Below are 19,552 nucleotides of genomic sequence, written 5' to 3' on the forward strand. Positions count from 1 at the left end.
CTCAACCAGAACTGTACACACCCTTTAATAAGTTGGCTCCAAAATAAGTTGCGATCTGTTGAATGTAGGCAATGTGTTAATAATGAGATCTTAGAAGCCCTAGAAGAACTATCTATTAGCGACACATCTTAGCGATGCAAAATGAGGAAATTTCCCCCTTTTAGCTGAACCGGACTTGCGTTCTCTTGAGCCTTCTCAGGTTTTCTCTGACATTACGTAAATGGAAACTTGCACCACGGCAAATGAGTACCCGCACTTTACACATCGAACTGCCTCTGGGCTTTGCTGTGCGAAATCACGATGTTTGGGGATATTTTTTTTTAGTTTCTTCCGGGGTTTCTGTTGTCTACTTCCTATCATTTCATTTGTCCGACTGCTCTTAGTTGTCCTATATCCTACATTAAAGCTTATCCAGTGTAAATGATATGGTGTAGCTAGGAATCAAACACAAATGTATGTTTCTTTTCTTCCCATCCTGTGCCGATTGGGATGACGTTCTTAATTTTTTTTTTTTCAGCCATCGAATTCCGACCATGATGATGCATGCACGGGTCTATGAGGAAATAGTGGTAAAACGTCGAGTGTGACGAGAGGACACTTGAATCATGTTCTCAAATGGTTAAATGCTCATGTTACAGTCGTGGACTATCAATTTGAAGTATGGACAGGTGTTTTTGCGGGCTGCATGTTGGATCCCCCTAATCTCACAATGGCTACTCTGCCCAACATTGAAAGAGCACACTGTACAATGATATAGCTTGAATGTATGCCTGTCGAAAAAGCGATCATGTAAGCTGAACAGGCAGGTTTCTGGTCGGCCCAGGGGGCATGGAAGGCGGGGATGGGGGCTGGGGGCTGTAATTTTTAAGTTTGCATAATATGCAGCAAATAGCACCTGCTCGTCTTCATTTTGTATCATCATGGAATAATGTCATACTTTACTTCAATGTTTCAACTGTTAGATTCAAACAATGTTCACAATAACTTTGACTAGTCTTTGTGTAACATCCATCTATGGAAAAGAAATGCAGAAATTAAATGAGTCATCATCAATCAATCAATCAATCAATCAATCAATCAATCAATCAATCAATCAATCAATCAATCTATCTATCTATCAATCAATCAATCAATCATTGTTAAAAGACTGGATGATGAATGGAATATAGAAATATTGTAGACTTCCTCGTGTTAGCACCAAGACACTTCTTAATTCACATCAATCATTTGACTTTATGAACGTGGTTATCATTGACAGCAGACACATAAGACTTGTGACCGTAGCGTGTGAATAGGATCCGTTTTCGAGTGGGGGCGGGGGAGATGTCAAGGGTGGTGGGCTTTTTTGTTTTCGAGGGGTAGTGCTGGTCTCCCCCCCCCCCCCCCCCACCCCCACTTTCGCTTGGGCACAGTTGGGAGAATCTCAGTGGGGAACCTTCGCCCAGTCAAGCAGGGGGGAGGGGGCGTAGCTAGGACTGAAAAGGGTTTTTCCCCTTTAAGAATTATGCAGGTTGTTGAGTATGAGTATACACTGTCAACCGGCTCCTGAGACCATGAACTTCTCCGATTAATTATTGATGTGTGCATGCGTGAGCCTGCATGTTTATAAAAAGGCTTTGTGTGCGCCCTCATTTTTGTGTAGAAAAAAAGAAGAAGTTGTAAGTGGTTTTTTTTTTTGTTTCTTCAATATTATCAGGGTGTTTTGGAGACGGCGAGTAGTAGCAGTGCAAGATGATGGCATTGCGTCTGTGATGTAAGTCCGACAAGGCAATACAACTTTCTTGTGAGTGATGGTATATTAAATGTTATGTGTATTATGGACACAATATAAACACAATGTTTTCCAATAGCTCAAAGCACTGTAGGTAGCTCCCTTCCGTGGAGGATAGCTCTGTTAATAATATTTCAGACCCTCTCTGAGGACCAGGAGCCTTCGAGTGGTGTCTTCTGCTGGACTAAGGGTAGTAAACAGGAAGATGATGAAGTGGAGTGTCCATAAATAGATCTCTAAAAAAAAAACGGAGAACAGAAAACACGAGGTAGATAAGCACATGGAAAGGCGTAAAATGGTTAAAAAGCGCAGACTCTCAGGACAGAGTCAAATTAACGTAGACAGGCAACAACATGAGCTCATTCAGGCGCAACATTCCTCAGGACACATTTAAAAACAATCATCAGGGCCCTATTTTATTCCATATTTGCAACCGTCAGTCTCAAATATAATCAGAAAAAAAACCCTGAAGCAATAAACAAGCGAGTTGCACTTTTCTCCATATGCATACTCGCCAAGAAAAAAAAAAAAAAAAAAACCGCATGCATTCTTGAGCATGAATCTGTCAAAATTCCTTTTATGTGTGGAAAATAATGAACGTGTAGTTTTTAATCTCTACTTTATAACTTGCCGACATAAAAACTAGCATGGAAACTGTTCATATTTCCGTGTATGCATTCTAATCTATCCTTAAACAATCCTGATAATAATTGTCAAGATAAGGAACAGGAGCGGCTAACAAATTACATTCTAATTCTGTGAAATTCTTGGTAGTTGGAGAAAGCCAAAAAGTGGACGATTAGAGAATAGATGATAATATAGCTGTAGCCGATGTCCCCTCTTTCAACTTAAAAAAAAAAAAAAATTATTTTCTTTTAACAGAAGCAAAATTGGTTTAGCCTTCGTTGGCCAGGGCTAGATCTGAACTGAAAAAAAAAACCCCAGTATATGAAGCTTAACATTTATGAACATTACGCACATACAACACACACACACACACACACACACACACACACACACACACACACACACACACACACACACACACACACACACACACACACACACACAAAAGATCTTTTTAGTAGCTCAAGTGAGGAGCGACTGATTAGCAAGAATAGTTCGTTATATCACGAGACTTGCCAAACACAGCAGAAAAAGATTTGAGTGTTCTAAGGAGAGCGCCATCTGTTGATGGCTTTTTATCCTTCGCTCGCTGATCGTCACGTTGACAACTGCGGTCGCACATCCTTGGCCAGTGCTGGAAGGAAGTTGCTTTGGATGTCGTTTTTGTTGTCGTTTTTTATCTTTGGCCTTCCATGTTTTTTTTTCTTTTTGTTTATGTCCTTCTTAGAATGACACTGCTTTTATTGGTGTTTTTTTTTTTGTTAACTGCTACTTTGCTTTGTTCTTATTATCAAATTTTGATGCAATTATCTGTCATTCCCTAGAAATGGAGGGGGAAAAAAAGCGGAAGAATGAACGTGTTGTTTGGAATGATATCATTTGAATGAGCATGAGCGCTCATTTCTACAGCATGTAATTATTTGACTTTTAACACACTCATCAGCGGAACAATGACTAGCATAATTAACATGCGTCTGAAATAATAGCTATGCCTTCGCACGTGCAGACACAAGGACGCAGCATGGGCATAGAGTGTGTGTGAATGTGCGAGCATGAGTGTTGATGTCGATGTGTGTTGTGCTTTTGATCGCTTTTGCCGTTCTCCGTTTGCTGCGTCATACTATCATGAATATTCATCGAAATGTTTTGATAATCCTAAAAAATCAATCAGGCTACAAAATAAGTAAGTCTTTCACCTCATCATTTTGTGAACTATGTCCCTCGTTCGTTACTCCTTGTTTGTTTGTTTTTAGCGCTTCATGGTATTTTCGTTTCCTGTTGACTACAATGGAGGAGAATAATGCATTTAAATGTACTCCCCTCGTAAATTAGAACGAATACATAAACGCTCTCTTCAGTCAGATCTTACTTACTTCACGACATAAATAAATGTAATAATGTAAATGAAATTAACGGTGTTGTAAAGTTGGTTGGAATGAAAGTGACGAAATCTAAGCAACATTGTAATACGCTGTACTTTTTCCCCTCCTTGAACTTGTCTCAACAAAAAATGTGCTGTTGGAAATAAATTTTCATTTGAATTGAATTGAACGTGGCAGAGAAAGAGAGAAAAAAGAGAGAGAAAAGGTTTTTGATGAAATTGAAAAAAAAAATATTATTCTGAAATAATGACGAGTTAAATTTATGTAGTCGTCACTAAAGTAACATGGCATTCAGTGGGAATGGGTCTTTGGTCCCTATGACCATGATATCAAACTTGCTACTTTTTGTTGACATGATTAGGATTAAAAAAATTATATTACAATGACTTTGAATCAAGTTTCGTCTGTAAAGAAATTTTATAACATAACCTTGTTTAAAGCAGCATGCTGAATGTATTGCTATCCATTTAAATTCATCTAGCTGATTGATTAAAATGCATTTGAAGTTGAAACTGATTTGGGAAATTACCCTACACTAACAAGCGTTTCCAGTTTTGTCTAATAACGAAGTGGGAAAATCTGTTACGATACATTATTCTTGAATCTAACATAGCAGCATATATCTATTTTCATATTTCACAAGTATTGCTTTCTAGTACCATCATCCTGATTATTTTGTCAGATTGACATGTGAATAAAATTAAACTTATAGACTTGCTACTTTGTCAGCTCCACAGATAGAATGAGAGTTGCTTCGTGTCATTTTAGACTGTGTTGTGAGAAAAGGCATTTTATTGATGTTTACGATCTTTGCATTTTCATGTGATGTTCTATGAAAACTGATGATAATAATATCTAATTTTTTAATTCGTTATCCTTGATGAATCTTGAAGAACATCTCTCAATAAAATGCAAATCATACCAATTTACCGGTAGAACAAAAGAAAATTATAATGTAAGCGACATCACACAGTCTGCCTTCGTCGACAGCCATGTACTCATACTTCAAATTGAGATGATCATCGAATGCAGCAGTGTATATCAGCCATTTACCGATTCACCGATGCTGTCAACTTCACTATCTTAAAAGAGCAGGCATTGAATGATCAAACATCAATTCTCACAGAAAATTATTAATGTGTCAGTAAAAACAAAGCAACAACAGCAAAAAAACAAACTTACAAATCATGGAGAAATCGAGAAAATTAGCTGTATATTTCTTTGTCTACTGTTAGCGGTATATAACAATTATCAGCAACCTCTTATAATGCAAATATGCAGACATCAAGTAACTAGTATCCATCCGTAGCACAGCACCCTTCTTTCTGAATCTCATCAAAAGTATTGAAATTTTTACAAATGAACAAATAAAATAAGTTAATGATAGCGAAACAGCTACTGATATGCAATGTCTCCATTTTCAAGGTGAATTTCATAAACATATCAATAACAAACAGACTGGAAAGTTTCATTAGATACGGACGTGGATGGAGACCAGCATTTAAAAATAAACTAGCATATAAGTAGATAGTTATTAAAACGGTAAAAGACAAAAGCAAGGTTTGTTTGTTGTTGCTTTGTTTTTGCAAAACTTGTATTGACTTAACGTCGACTTCGATAAACACATTAAAATCAAAACAGATTGGTGAGCCTTAATGAATTCGGACGAAAAAAAAAGGAATGTTTGGGACATGGAGTTTAACATGGTTTCGCTGATGTGTAATACTTGCCGCCTACACATCACGCAGACTAGATGATAATGATGCCATATAATGAGTCAAAAAAAAAAAAAAGGATCAGACGCCTGGTAATTTTGCTATCATTGAATGCTATCAAATGTTTATTTTGTGATGTCAAAAATGTAAATGTCATATGATTTATGAAAAAGCACAATGTTTTTGATCTGATCAATAAAATCTAGAAATACAAAAAAATAATGATTCCATCGTTTCGCAAGTCTTATTGCTGCACACAACTTTCCACTAAATTTCGGGGGGGGGGGGAGGGTAATTACTAAAAAGGATCAGCTTTTCTATTTATTGTAGTGCTGTATAATAACCGTGGTTATAGTTACTAATTCCTTAACTTCACGATCATGTATAATTATTATTTTGTCTTTGTTGCTAACATGTCGAAATGTCTTGAGTTGCTTACATCAAAATCTCATCTGATTTACGTATCTGGTTGTGGTCATCCCTGTGTAATGAGAATATTACATGAATCCGAAACAACAACAACCACAACAACAACACAACAACAACAACAACAACAACAACGGTGACGACGACAACAACAACAACAGTAACTCAGATTTATTTTTATAGGTTCGATTGAAGGACGCGTCTGGCATTTTGTCTGATCAATATCATTATATGAATATCTAAAAAAAAACAATCATAGAACTGTTTTGTTATGCTCAATTTTGAAGACACTTAACGTGTTATTAAATGAATCCGTAAGAATATAGAAGTTTCTTGATTTCTTCGATTCTAAGGACACTTCTGTCAATTTGCTTGTTTGTTCAATATATATACCTAAAAGTCTAGATATCATAGAATTTTCTTGTTCTGTCGATTGTAATGACACTCCTGCCTCTTATGTTTGCTTTTATTAATGCTACCGTATGAATCATTGGTATAGAAATTTCTTGTTATGTTCAATTGTAAGGAAACTTCTACCGTTTTGTTTGAATGATAGATATTATTATGTGACACTTTAAAAAGTAGACCTTTCTTGTTATGTTAGATTGCAAGGACACTTCAGCCATTTTGTTTGAATAGCATTATTTTATGAATATCTCAAAAAACCCACAGAGTTTCCTTGTTATGTTCGATTGTTAGGACACTTCCGCCATTTTGTTTGTTTGATCTTGTCATACTCATTAGAATTGAATTGAGCATCGAGTGGCACTGCACCTTTTCTAAAAACTTTTGAGACTAGTAGATGTCTTCGAAATAACAGAATAAGACAAACTCTTAACTTTGAATAGTCAGAGCTCGTTATTCGGCAGGCTCTTCGAGAAACAACAACAACAGCAAAAAAATAAAACAAGGTTCGCAATATCCCGCAGGTTTGTGAATATGTATATAATAAAAAAAGTAAATTACTCTGAATATTCGTTTTTCCGAAAATTTAAAAGAGAGATAGAGAAAAAAAGTCTCATCATTATTGTAAAGGTTTTTTTTTTTTCGTTTTCGGATTCATGAACCCTGTTGTCGACGATGATGACAATAAAGATTGTTATTATTATCCTTATCAGAATCAGCATCATTATTATCATTATCGCTATCAGTATCAAGGTTACAATTTTTTATTCCATATGTCAATTGAATTATTGAAAAGCAGCAGCAGCAACAACAACGACAACAAAAGACTGGTTATTCCGAAGGTTAGTTAATTCGAAAGTGATATGAGGTTCGTTATTCCACAGGTTCGTTAATCCAAAAATGCGAATGATAGGGTTTGTAAATTTGAAAATAAACTTTAAAAAAGTACATTTTTTAATTTTTAAAAAAAATTGGGAACAGAAAAAAGGTTCATAATGTCAAAGGTTCGTTAGTAAAACGCAACTTCTTTACATTTTCTGAATAACTAACCTTTTTCTATTTTTTTGATTAATGATCTTCCTAATAACGAACCCTTGGAATAACGCATTAAGTATTCAGAATAAGGAACCCTACTTTACTTTCTGATTAACGAACATGTAGGACCTATAGGTAAAGGGATTTTGTGTGTTTCGGAATGACGAAACTTTGGAATAAGTGAACATATTTCTATTTTGCATTAACGAATTTCGGAATAACGAATCTTCGAAATAACGAACATCAGCCGACATCAATATCCGTTATCATCATCCCAACACCTGTAGCATGCTGCGATCACACATACGGCACGGAGTAGGCCTTGGCACGTTTTCAATATTTCCATGTATGAAGGAATCATTGTGTGAGGTTTGCGTCTGTGTCAACAAAAAGCTGATACAGTCCTCGAGCAAGACTATCCCAGGCGGAATGTACATTATTGATATCATTATGATTAAACATGTTGATCTATAGACCTAGGGGATTTCGAAAATGACATGCTTGAAATATCATCGCAGCGCTTTTTCTTTTTTAAAAAGTATGAATTAAAAAAAATGTTTTTCCTTTGATCGCACATCTAGAATGTGAAGTTGCTGCCGTTAAAAGGTTTCAAAAATATGATTTTTGCTTTCAAAATAATTATGTGTTCTGATGTGCATCAGTATTTTTTTTTCATTTGTAGTGGTCGGCAGGTTTTTTTTTAATTATTCTGTTAAACATTGAAAAAAAAAAGTTTTTTTTAAATTGCATTAAACATAAAAAAAAATAGAAAAGAAAGTTTGTTCTTTTTGTGACTTTTTTTTATTTCTATCAAATTTCAATCTTAATACTCACAATGGGGGTTTATCTGCGATAAGCATCTCTGAGACCCGGGAGACAGAACATAATATCTATGTATTAGTATATATAGGTCATATTCTCTACTTGGAAAACTAAATTTTCTTGATCGACATATAATCGTTTTCTATTATAGACATTGACAATGCTAGAAGCATTAGATAGCGAGGAATGCGATACTAACTTGTGAAATAAACTGCATAGGAGAATATAAAAGTATGAAATTTGAAATCATTCTGAGAAATAATGATAATTGATAGAGGCCTAATAATTGAAAAAATCAAGAAAAAAAGTGCATGTTTGATATTTTTTGTCCGCTATATAAACTTTAAACTATAAGTGAAGTCCTAGAAAACGCATTTCTGTGATTTGATGCTGCCCTTACTTGATTTCTACAATTAGTGTTTTATAAGTTAGAATAAGAATTTATCTTTAAGATGAATCCTTTTCGGTCATGTACCATTCTTTTTCTCTTTTCAGGGGCAGAATTACCAAAAGCCAATAATTCCCTGAATTTGAACTGACTTTTCAATTTCAAAAACACATTTTCGAAGATTACAGTTAATGTCTCTGTCGAATATTTATTTATTTTTGACATTGTGCAAACCTAATAAATTAACCAGCTAAGTGTATTTTGTTTTTGTTTTTCCAATACAAAACATGCAATAAAACTCAAAGCTGCTAATCTAATGACGTCAAGATGATAATGTCTGCAGCAAAATTCCAGCAGGACTTGACAGATTACATCACAGTATTCTCAGAATAATAGGCAACTGGCAGAACAATCAGATTGACCAATGAAATTAACAGCAAAAGTATAATACACAATAAAAACAATTATCTCCTTGACAAGACCAATTAATGTCATCCACCTATAACGGATTTACCTTCGCCAATTAAGGGGGAATCATTTGTCAGATCAATTAGCAATTGTGAAATCCGCAATGCAAAAAGAAGGTTTTTTTTTTTTTTTTCTAAACATGAAAAATTATATTTCTTCAAATTGAAAGTTTGAGATGTACATGGTCTCCTGTCCGAATGTCTTAAGGTTAATGGCTATTCTGGCTATGCCCTCTACCGGGAATAAAAGTGAGAAAGAAGAGTGCAATAAGCAGTCCAAAAGTACATATTACATCACCCAGTCAGCTTCTTTAACAATAAGTTCATCGCTTTCATTGCTACCAAGATGACAATATGGCAAAAACAAGCGTATAATGATTAAAGGGGAAATCGAGACCTAATACTTTAGTCTGATAAGAAAGAGTAAAATATTACGAGTTCAGCGGCAAAAATTTGATTGAATTTTTTCAAGAAACAGTTCTTGAACGGTCAATATGAATATGCAAATGGCAAATTGAGCATGTCATACCCTCACAACTTACCATATAGTTTGTACATAAAATTTTGAAATTTCCAGTCTTTCATTCAAACGTAAATATGCCCGAGGCTCAAATCCTGATGTATCTAACTGATCACTATTCTAAAGTTATTCAACTGGAAATAATATCATGTTTTAGACTTCGATGACAGAAACATTGAATTTTCGTAATTCTTTCTACTCGATCAATGGAAAACTGTAAGGTTATGACTTGGTCATCTCACTCATTCAATATTCATATCCACTGTACAAGAACTGTTTTTGCAGAAAAATAAGCAAAATTTCAAAATTTCATAACTTCCTTATTTTTCATCCGATTTCAGTCAAATTTTTACCATTGAATTTGTAAGATTTTATTCTTTTTTTTTAAAGCAGACTAACTTGTTTTTGGACTAGATTTCCCTTTTAAAAAGAAAGGACATTATATTTCGGAAAAGGGTCATCAGTTTACGAAAGATATTAAGCGTATGCATGTAATCTTTATCGCACAAAGAAAATTGTCGTTTGACAAACGTTTAAGCAACGGCGGAAACTAAACTTATTTGAAAACCATAATTCAAAATAATAATGGCTATCATATACTTTTCAAATACAAAGAAAAACAAACAGATAAGCCAAATAAAAGTCAACTTCGCGTATACGGAACATCGACAAACTGCTTCTGTATAAGCAAGGTCTGATATAATTGTTTCCTTTGTGTTGCGCAAGCGACAATTTACTGTTACTTAAAGGACACGCAGTTATCCCTTCGAGAGGAGTTACGTTTAGCGGATACAATGTCTGAACACAAGACAACAAATCAGATAAGAAAATCGTGAGCAAAAGCGAGCAGCTGAAGAAACAGACATCATTATGCGAAATCGATGAATAGTCAGAGGGTGCCTAGAGGGAAGCTATACAATTTCTAGAGTAAACGTAACTCCAGTGGTTTAACCCAAATTCAAATTTCTTAGATTTTGTTGAAAATATATACAGTGCATATAATATATATGTATATGTATATATATATATATATATATATATATATATATATATATAAATACCTATGTGTGTGTGTGTGTGTGTGCGTAATGATTATCATTATTATTATTATTATCATTATTATTATTGCCGTTATTGTTATTATTAACCGCAAGTCATGAAGACAATGTTGCTTCTGGGGAAACTTCAGCTATATGCAAGAAGAGAGCCGAAAAGCAAAAAATCAGTGACATATACGTATATCACACGTGGTGCCTTATATAATTCATTATCATTATAGTATTTCAACTTTTTCAGGAACAAGAATTCCCGGAGAGTTGGGAAAATAATCTCAGAGTTTGTGTCTTAACTTGTCTGCATTTACTCCAATTTCACAAACTATGTGGTGATTTCTTTTTTGTACACCTTAGATGGGCAAATCAGGCAAAATGCTTCCATGACGTGCTATGTATAATGGATATCGTCACTGTCAAGTAAAAAAAAATAAATAAAATGAAAGAAAAGGAAAAAATGCATTAATAATATGAACCAAATTAACCAATATTAATGAATATTACGGACGGATAGACATACATTATACAAACACAAACACAAGAAGATAGACAAGAATCTACACAAGGATACACACGAGATCACTCAACTGCGCACGCGCCTAACGTTCCGGAGGACAGAACAATCGCCATCTACATTAATTCCGCTTTGAAAGCTCTTTACACCGGATAATAATGACTCAAATTGTAAGATTATTGCTGATTATACCTTGTTACACTTTCTCCCAGAAACTCTGCCCTCAGAAATGCATCATAGAAATTATAATGTAGGTTTATTTTGGTTTTAAAAAGTGACCGCTGCAGGAAATGATTAAATCTAGAACGATCTGAGTGCCTATAAATTTTGCTGTTGTTTTTATTGAATTATATTTGCTAAATTCAGGTCAATAAAGGATAGACGGCGAAGATATGTGTATGATTCGCATGAGAAACTCATGATGTCATTATAAGCGTTTATCATTACATCTTTCATCTCATTTCTTTCCAAATTCTATCAAGAAGCAAAGAACAAAATAGAGATCATAACATTGTATGGGATATATATTATATATTATATATATATATATATATATATATATATATACAAATATAAATATATATATATATATATATATATATATATATATATGCATGTGAGCTGTATACTGTTTTAGCATGATCATAGAATTTCCATAATTTCAATTTTAGAAATTCCTTAATTTTTCGATACCAGCGAATCTTTCTCTGTTCTTTTTATTAGATATTACTTTAGTTACAAACATTGAATTACACACTTTTAGATAGACATTCACACAAGCAGACTCTGTCATTCAAAGACTTATGAATTTTAACACAGGGATAAGCCTCGACAGTATCAAGCTACAGGAAGTGTGACCAACGAATAGCAAACATAGCAATGGTAAAGAAAGAAAGTTTGAGGCTTTCTGTCAAATATTCATGTAAAAATGCTTTCATGTGAACAAAAGAAAAACCAAGACAAAAAGAACAACAAAAAGTAAAAAAAGAGGAAGATATTCCGACCAACTTGATGTGATTATGTGTAAATCTGTCATCGTCGCTAAGAAACTTTTTAGCACTTTTTTCTTATGAAAATGCATTAGTGTAAACAAATTAAAGCGAGACACATCACATAAGAAAAAAAAATAATGAAGACATAAATCTCATCAACTTCAAGTAATATGTATCTTTTTATTGTCTCAAAGAAAAAGAAAGATCGAAATTGGTCTTTGATGGCAGATTCTTCCAGAATTTCTATAAACATGAAGGACACAGTTCAGACATTTAGATCAAGCGGCGAAGTAGCATATAGGCTAAGGTATGTAGGCATGCAGCCAGGCATGCAGCCGAGTACAAAAATTCCTACGGGTAATGAAATGAAATACTTTTATGCACTGTAAACATTCACATCACACAAAAGGATGAACAAATATTTAAAAAGCAAATAAGTCCGTGAAGTAATGGCTATCTACATTCACTCATATCACCATGTATCAAATCATGATAAACACATCACAATTTTCATTTTGTACAACCGAAAATTTTCACAAGTTTAATTAAAAGTTATATTTAAAGGGACAGCACAAAGCTTTCGAAGAAATGGCATTCTCATTTTTCACACCCTTTGGACCAATCCATTGATAATGTGTATGATATATATATATATATATATATATATGTACATATATATATATATATATATATATATATGTACATATATATATATATATATATATGTATATATATATATACATAATGTATGTATATAATATACACTTAATGTTGGTTTTGCTTATACGCTTTTGTTTGTTTATTTACAGCAGTGTTTTTGTTGCTGTTTTTTCACAGAGTGAAATATCTATGAGGGTCCGGATATATCATACTCAGTAAACTGAGTATTATCCTGGTTACATTTGTTCATATACCGGTGCATTCTTTCTATTAATCGAATACAACAATCTATCAAAACGTTTGATTGTTCTTGATTGCTATATACTCTTATTGCTTCTTCATCCAGTAACATTATAAAGAGTTAAATCAGCAAAGGTTGGCGCGTTGCATAGATTTGGAAACCACAGTGTTTAGCAGTGTCTTTAAACGTTCCAAGTTCACACAGAATTGATAAAAAACTTTTTAGCGTTGCTCAGGGTTATAGTTTGCATTTTACAACACATTTCCCACAATGTCAACGCTCCCGTTAGTACCAAATTAATTATCATTGTGTTATGTGTTATCCAAGCAGTTGTATTGGTCATTCGAAGCCCGTGTACTGTACGATATTACTCCAGCACTTAAAACGCGTCCAGTGCTCACACCCTTTCAGGCCTAGACTTTTCCCTGTTTTGGACATGATGACAAAAGTGGACCTTACGCGGTCCCCCATCGCTCTCGATCCCTCTTATTCGGTGCGGTCAGTGTCCCGAAATGAACCCCATGAGGACACAACATTCAAAACTACCGGATTACGGCAATCGATGTCAAATTACGTGACGTCACTGAAAGCTAGACCTGTCTACTAGGAAAATAGGGGGGTCAAAGTGCCATCAAACTAATGTGTGATTACTTTACTCAAGTCTGTAGAGAAAAAAACTGTTCGGAATTTAATAGATATTATGGCATAAACGTTTCAGTATAAGAAATTAAGAAAATAAGTTTAGTGCGAAACAGAAATAAAAATCGTAACGCAGTAGCAAACCTAAGAAGAAGTCGAGTCGTTCAAGGAGCGAACACATTCACTAAGCACAGCGAACGTTCGCTAGTGTAGTATCGGGATCACCCGTGCATGAATCGAGCCTGGACGTGAAATAACAGCAAAAAGTTCCTGCGTACGGTTTGTGTAGGGTTTGGGAATCGTACGAACGGGAACGGAAGCTGTGTGCTGTGCATAGCTTTGTATTGGTCGGTCTCGTATGTTTTTGTCGTAATTTATGAGTTAATTTGGGTATCACAGACTCTATTACATCATTATTCTGAAGTAAGCATTCGGACAGCAAGGACAATTTTGAGGAATTTTGTCGTCGGCACGTTCTACAAGACCTACGTAAATTGTTTTCGGAGACACTGTCGATCACAGGTCGGTAACTACCCGTGTGCGTACGGAGGTCACGGCCAGGTTTCACGATACATGGTTCGGAGAGAATCTAGCGCAGAGTAGCCTACATTTCCACGGATAAACGGTGTACATAGCTGTGCACAAACTGACAGTACCACCTAGATACATTACCTTTTTTCTCGACCAAGCCTGCTATGGCTACGTCGCAGAATTTACGGGAAGATTCATACTCATCTAGTGGCATTGGTTCAATAGCACAGGGTAGCGTGCAACCCATTCATTCCCAGCAGAGTGCTATGAATTTTGCGGGAATAAACAGCACTACACGAAGCCCTGGTGAAGCCAAACCGTCCGGACTAACCGCAGCAGGAATGAAACCCAACAAGCAGCGGTACAAAGGTATGAGTAAAGATAGATTCACAAGAGCGGGTCAACTGTTTCATGACTGCAGTCTATGTGTTTAGTACACAAGTGTTTGTTTTTCCTTACGTAGTACCGGTATATCTGATGCAGTTTGTCAATTCTAAACCTGAGATTCAAGAATCATTTTGAATCAGTTATGAAAAATTACACTTGTATATATTTCTATTTGTGGTTTGTGTACAGATTATAGAACTCGACTAGAGTGTAGAGGTCTATGTAATAGGCCTATGTTTAGATTCTTGGGGTCAGAAAAGTCTGAAATCAATTTCCAGTTTGTTGTAACTTGAACTGTTGTATATGAATGATGTGAAACATACTTGACTGTAATATATTTTACTGTGTCTACTAGACTAGGCATGTTATTTAACCAGACAAGAGCCTTCTTTCAGGTGTCGCTTTCTCTCTCATACAGTGTGAAATCATAAATGTTGAAATAAGGTCTGCAAAAAGTACATTCACTTGATGTACAAATGCAAACCACATTGTGCAATATTATGATTTTGTGGTGTTCAAAAACAAGCAAACTTGGTAACATTATGCCCTGATGATATCCTACAAAAAGTTAAATGCCCTATGTCTATCAGTTAAATCCTATGTGTCAGTTGGCAACTATAAACCCGTTTAGAATGGGCTGATAGTGATATTGCTGCAACACAATTTCCCTTGACACCTTCCTGAATATACTCAGGACTTGTCTTCAATGGGTTAATACCACTACTTTTTTCAAGGAAAACAGGGAAAGTAGTGTCTAGATGATCTGACGTCTCTTCTCATTCATCATGTCGTAGAAGATAATGCCGTTCATGTAAATGTTATCTAAATTTAGTTTTCAAACATGAAACAATTATAAAAAGGCATACAATGCATATTGCATTGTCAAATATCCTTCCACTGACTATGACCTTAGAACTCTGAAAGCAAAACAAACCAGCGTTTTGGTCGGATATTTTTCTGACAAACTGTTACAAGCTACTGAAATCCTTTCATCTGATTGGTTAAGAGCATTTTTGTCCGACAACTTTGTCGGACAAAATGTTTCATGAAATGCCCCCCAGAACTGCCGTTATCCAATCAGTGAAATACTGTACCCAGTCAAGATCACTAAGTGTAGGATGAAATGATGCTAGTTCCAAGATTAATCCATAGACAACAATGACTGAATGTTAGTACTTGATACATTCAATATATTCTTAGTAGAATTCAGTTTGTACAAGTTGAGAATTCAATGCATAAGACACAACACAATTTAAAATTGTAACTCTGTAGGTGATTGAATGATGTGGATGATCTCAAATGACATACAAAGTGTAACAGAACACTTCAGATGATGAGATATTTTATGAACAAATATGTATCTGGACATGAATTTTGATGAAATGAAATCACAATTTTCTTTAGTATATTTGGGAATTTCAGGTGTTTTATTTGTCACAAATATCTAAGTATCAAATTCAGATTTTGTGAAATTGGGAACACAGGGCTTTCTTGTTAGGATCAGTATGGAATATAGGTGAAAGGTAGAAGTTGATAGTTTAATTTTTATGTTGTGTAGAAAATATGAAATATGCAACAAATTATGTCACATATGGTTAGAGCAAAGACCGTAACTGACAGAGCAAGTGATGAAGGTGAGTGATAGTAGATTGTAGAAGGTCATAGATCAACAGTCAAGGTCAAGTTTTAAGATTACATTGTCTCAGAGCAGAATGCATGTGGAACATTCAACAACCTGTAGACATTCTAAAAACAAAATGTGACAGAGTATCATACAGTGTAGGTTAATCACTGTGATCAAATACAGTGCTGGTTGTGGAACATTATCTTGATGTTCAGAACTCTGCAGTCAAAATGAAACATATGAATGACTCCGTAATCAGAGGTTATTAAAGAAATGAAATGAAATTATTGAATTAGCCACCTTTCTGTTTAAGAACTGTAAAGAACTTTACACAAATATAAAAACTGCTCCAGCCAAAATTTAAGGAATTTGACATTGCAAGGAAATGGTAAAATTTAAGCAAAATAATATAATTCCAAGAAAGATACCATTTGTATACCAGAATATGATATCCAATTGGGCCCAAGAGTAACTGACCTGGTGATGAAACTATATTAAGTTGGCTCTTGCAGTAGAGAGGTCTCCTCATTTGCATTTTGCACACACAACAGATGAAAAAAAAAACATGTTTTTTCTTGATTCCAAATGATATACTTGACTTCCTTTATAATAGATGACTGTGTAACCTTTATATCCCCAGGCACTTAGCTTAACTTGCTGAAGATTTTCATCAGCACTCAGTAATCCATCTAGACTTTGACCTAGTTGTGAAGTTAACAAGCCCACTCAGGTGTAGCAGTGTGCCTCTGAGTCCAACAGGTAGGCCATGGTGACACAATACGGATTAGGGGGATTAGGTAATTCATTAGCCATTCATTGGAATTGGCTTCAAGACATCTGTGCCAATCAGTGAAGAAAGTACTCCAGCATGATATACAAAATGTGTACATGCCAGTCAGCGAACAAAGTGCACAAAGGGGTACAAAGACCCTCAGTATACACCTGAGTTGACTAATGAAGATAATTTATGTGATGTCTCATGTTACCAAGTAGGCCTACAGTGTGTGTGAGACGTCACATTCATGTGACCTAAACAGTTCTGAGGATGAGAAGTTACAAAACATAGTGATATTAAAATGACTACTGGTATGGCTTCTGAGTAATGTATGTTTTATTTTTCTTGTTATGTTTCCTTATAATTATTCAAATGGCTTTCACTGACTGAGGGATGTATTTTCTAGGGCATGACTTTAATCAATCAATCCTAGGGGAACGTGGTTCAGAAATCATGTGGATCATCCTTGGTTAATCACTATATTGGCACCTCTGAATTTCACTACATACATGTGAAAAATATTGGTTAAATTGATATTTGCATAAATTCAAAAGATATGAAAAACTTTTTGAGGTTTGGATAAAAGATGTTAAAATCTTTAAAAACATGTTGCTAATTTAAGGATCATTTTTTACTGTAGCCATTTTAAGGCTTTTTGATGATTCAGCAACTACTATAAACAGTGGTGTATGAGCAAAACAGAAATGAAAAAGAAGGGAAGTTTTTATTCTACTATTGATATGAAAGAGGAATATTTACAATCAAGACATTATGTTCCTATATCTAGCACTTCACTTCAGAAATGGGATTTCTAGTGCTTGATGGGTTAGATAAAACATTAAACAAATACCAGTCAATTCAAGGGAAAGTTTATTTGTAACTCTTCTAGTACTAACTTTCAATCCTTTCTTGTGGTTCTTGAAGCACAAATACAACCACTTGCAAAATTGTCTTTCCAAGTCCCATTTTGAGAAACACATTATATACTTGTACTAATATATTATAAGGTATATCCTGAGTATTCAATTGGTTTGCAGAAGTTAAACTATTCAGACTGCAAGTGGACTTGCATTGGGAATTTGGCGAAACTCGATTTGAAAACAACTCCGGGCAAAGATTGAATTGTCAATAAAAGTGAAATGAAAATGAAAGAATCACATTTGGATGAAGTGTAAATCAAACTTGCTTTAATATAGCCACATTAAAATCAGTTGATTAACCATGGCACATATTTCTGAAACATGTTTATATGAGTTCTCCTTTCTAAGTCTGAAATCTCCTCTTGTATGTTGGCATGTATTTATAATCACAAATAAAAATTGTGACAAGAGGGAACATGGTGGATCCATATGAATTACTCTTGCATTGCAGGAGTTATGTGGTTACATCCCACATTACTATAATTACATTTGGGATGTGAATTTGGATTGGTTTGCTATGTATTATTCATGTGACGTACAACACTTGTATCAAATACATTATGTGTGCACATAATGATTGTTATTTTTCACGAAGATACTGTCAGTAATATACAAAATGATTGATGGTAAACAGAAGAATCCAATGTATTTTTGTAGTCTGTGGAAAAACATTGGTTTAATTTGTGTTTTGCTTATAAATAAAACATAGTAAAATAGACTTGCCATTCTCATTGAAATTAGTAGCTGATTTTGTTTGTCTCTCAAAATAGAATTCTTGGGGGTGTTTCATCAATGTTTGTCAGCGCCGACAATTTCAGCGAAATCCTTAGTTTTGATTGGCTGAGATGCTCTGGTCACTGACTGTTACTATGGTGATTCAAGTTGTCAGTGCTGACAAACGTTGATGAAACACCCCCCAGATTTATTGTGTAATGTTTATTGACTTACACAAGATAGATACTAGTATTTGATACTGAAAGTGTGCATTGTAGACATTAGGTATTGTAGCTCGTACAGCTTAGCATATATGCACACAGGCAATGCATTACACTCTCAAAAATGACTCTAATGGTTATGTGTTGTGATTAAAGCCTTTTATCCTACAGCTCTTGAATTGATTCATGCCCTATTTCATCAGTGATCCAAACAAATTAAAGAATGGTAATATATGGTCTGTCATTAGGAATGTTGACATTATTCATTGTTTGTATTGTTGATGTATATAAAGAGCAAAAACAACTAAATTATTTTCCTTGTTGTTTGTATGCTGTGGGCATGGCTGTTTGTAACTCATACTAGATATCTACACTGTTTTGTGAAATGTTTTTCACCATATAAGCTGTAAGTATCGTGATGCCGGAAGTTGCAAGATTCAATTTACCCTTGAATGTGTCATCAATGCATTAGCACAGAATTTGGGTTATCTGTGTTACTTTCAATCCAGTTCAAAAAAAGTGTGATTATGAGATCAGTTGCCATGGAAAGTTGCAAGTTTCATATCTCATTAACCCACTTTTGTGACTCAGTTACACTTGAATATTCATATACATATTTTTGATGTGTCAGTATACCTAGAGTGCTGAAGGCATAATGTTTTAGAGTGTGGGTATTTGTCCATCAGCCTGTTCTTTTTATGCAATTACTGAAATTTTTTTATTT

General features: G+C 34.7%; 1 long non-coding RNA gene across 2 annotated transcripts in view; it reads left to right on the forward strand.

Annotated features, from left to right (window-relative positions):
- The first annotated feature begins 13,955 nt into the window (after positions 1-13,955).
- The window catches only part of LOC139717022 (uncharacterized), a 237,886-nt gene continuing 232,289 nt past the window's right edge, over positions 13,956-19,552 (forward strand). For both annotated transcript variants that reach the window (XR_011709940.1, XR_011709941.1), the window contains exon 1: positions 13,956-14,556. This is a non-coding gene — a long non-coding RNA (uncharacterized lncRNA). The remainder of the gene's footprint in view (positions 14,557-19,552) is intronic.

This window comes from Diadema antillarum, unplaced genomic scaffold, assembly GCF_040938485.1.
Source record: "Diadema antillarum isolate AM-2024a unplaced genomic scaffold, OU_Dant_1.0 scf00000071, whole genome shotgun sequence".
NCBI lineage: Eukaryota > Metazoa > Echinodermata > Echinoidea > Diadematoida > Diadematidae > Diadema > Diadema antillarum.